Source organism: Pleurodeles waltl, unplaced genomic scaffold (assembly GCF_031143425.1).
Source record: "Pleurodeles waltl isolate 20211129_DDA unplaced genomic scaffold, aPleWal1.hap1.20221129 scaffold_37, whole genome shotgun sequence".
NCBI lineage: Eukaryota > Metazoa > Chordata > Amphibia > Caudata > Salamandridae > Pleurodeles > Pleurodeles waltl.
The window spans coordinates 8,426,730-8,429,244 of NW_027150076.1; the positions used below are offsets into that span (position 1 = coordinate 8,426,730).

General features: G+C 43.2%; 1 pseudogene; it reads right to left on the reverse strand.

Annotated features, from left to right (window-relative positions):
* Positions 1 to 395: 395 nt before the first annotated feature.
* LOC138276134 (zinc finger protein 135-like) lies at positions 396 to 1,821 on the reverse strand (annotated as a pseudogene).
* Between the last annotated feature and the right edge of the window lie 694 nt (positions 1,822 to 2,515).

A 2,515-nucleotide genomic window follows, 5' to 3' on the forward strand; every position in this document is an offset into this window, starting at 1 on the left:
GGTGTGTGGGAGTGTTTGTATGTGTATCAGGTGTGTGTATTTCAAATTGTCCAATGTGGTTGTGTTTTGTAAGGGTGTGTGTATTTTGAGCGTGGCGGTGTGTACCGCCAATGGAATACCGCGGTTGAAAGACCGCTGCGTGGATTCGTGGGTCGGAATGGCATGGGCGTTTTTGTGTTGGCGTGACGGTGGAGGTTTGGTCACCGCCATTTTTTCGCTGACCTTTGGTGTGGCGGACTTTTGTGGATGTCGGGTTTTTGGAGGTTTTCAAGTAGCGGGTCAGAATGACCGTGGCGGTTTACCGCGACCGCGGCGGTGTTATGGCGGTCTTCTGACCGGCGGTAAGCGCCTTTTACCGCCGAGGTCAGAATGACCCCCTTAAACTCTTCACACATTCACTGCATCTGAATGGATTTCCCCAAGTGTGTATGTTGATGCCTAAAAAAGGAGTGCTGAGTGACTAAAGCTCTTCACACACACAGTGCAATTGAATGGTTTCTCCCCAGTGTGTGTTCGTTGATGCCTTTTTAAGTGTAATAAAGTACGTAAGCTCTTTCCACAGTCATTGCACTTGAATGGCTTTTCTCCTGTGTGTATCTGCTGATGAACCCTTAATGTCGAAGATTCACTAAAACTTCTTCCACATTCGCTGCAATGGTATGGTTTTTCCCCTGTGTGTGTTCGCTGATGATTCCTTAATGTCGAAGAGTAACTAAAGCTACTTCCACATTCACTGCAATGGTACGGTTTTTCCCCTGTGTGTGTTCGCTGATGTCTTTGGAGAGCTGATAATCGAATAAAACTCTTCACACATTCAGTGCAATTGAATGGCCTTTCCCCTGTGTGTATTCGATGATGTCCCATTAATGTTGAAGATTCACTAAAACTACTTCCACATTTGCTGCAATGGTATGGTTTTTCACCTGTGTTTGATCGCTGATGCCTCCTTAATGTTGAAAATTCGCTAAAACTACTTCCACATTCGCTGCAATAGTATGGTTTTTCCCCTGTGTGCGTTCGCTGATGTACTTGTAGAATTGATAACAGGCTAAAGCTATTCACACATTCACTGCACTTGAATGGTTTATCCCGTGTGCGTTCGCTGATGGCTCTGTAAGTTCGATAATCGACTAAACCTCTTCAGACATTCACTGCACTGGAATGGCTTTTCCCCTGTATGTATCCGCTGATGCTCTCTTAGGACTGTTAATCGACTAAAGCTCTTCAGACATTCACTGCACTGGACTGGCTTTTCCCCTGTATGTATTCGCTGATGCTCTCTTAGGAGTGTTAATCGACTAAAGCTCTTCAGACATTCACTTCATCTAAATGTTTTTTCCCCTGCGTGTGTTCGCTGATATCTTTGTAGGACTAGTAATCGACTAAAGCTCCTCACACATTCACTGCACTTGAATGGCTTTTCCCCTGTGTGTGTTCGCTGATGAGCCATGTGATTTGAAGAATCACTAAAACTTCTTTCACATTCATTGCAATGGTATGGTTTTCCTCCCATGCGTGTTCGTTGATGACCTTTTAAGAGTGCTGAATGACTGACGATATTAACGCATTCATTGTATTTTCTTTCACATGTGTGTGTTTGCCGAGGGTGCTTTAGTTCTGACGACAAACAAAAGCTCTTGCTGCAGGCGTATGATTTGTCTTTCTTGGTTAGTGTCCCAGGATCTGGTATATATTTAACTACATTCCATGACTGTGTTTCCTGATGGGCCGACATGGCCACGCTCATAATATGTGCAAGGCTTCTTTTTGAGTGATTTTGTCTTTAGATTGGATAATGGTTTTGGACGCTTGCGGGTAAAGATTCACCCCCTTCTGGTCAGTGCAAATTGGGACCGTGCTCTGTATTTTAGACGGCAGAACTCTTCTTTCCCTTGCCCTTCAGTTGTCTGGCTTCACTCCATTGGAAGGTTTGTCAGTTTTGTTGCCTTCATTTTCTAGAGGTCATTTCTTCGTCTTGTGGCGTGGAGGTGCACAGCTCAGGCTCTTACATTCACTGAACTGCTCTTGTCTGCTTCTTCCAGGATCTGTTTATGTGCAGGTTTCTCAGTCGCCGACTGCACTGATGTTTTCCTGAATACTGGATCTCATCATTTCTGACCGTTTTTCCAGATTTACAAAATTATCTTCATTATTCATAATCATTTTGCGCATTCAAAGCTTGTTTCCTGTTGGATGTAAAAAGATTGAAAATCGCTAAATGGAAACGTAAAGGAACATGAATAAAAAATATTTATCTGGTTGTAAAAGTCATTATTTCATCATTGTTGAAACTTTCAAGGGGCATTTAATCATATACAAATATTTAGCTAAAAGTTCTGTTGAGAACATTGCATCTTCTTCACTTCAGAAAAAGCGGACGTTTACCAGTGTTCACAGAGTAACTTGGCAAAGGAGGGGCGCTCACAGAGCACGCACATGCTACAGGTACAGCTTTAGGAAGTGCACATGGACAAGATTTAATCTAAACAAGAACAGTTTGCAGAAAGAGAGATGG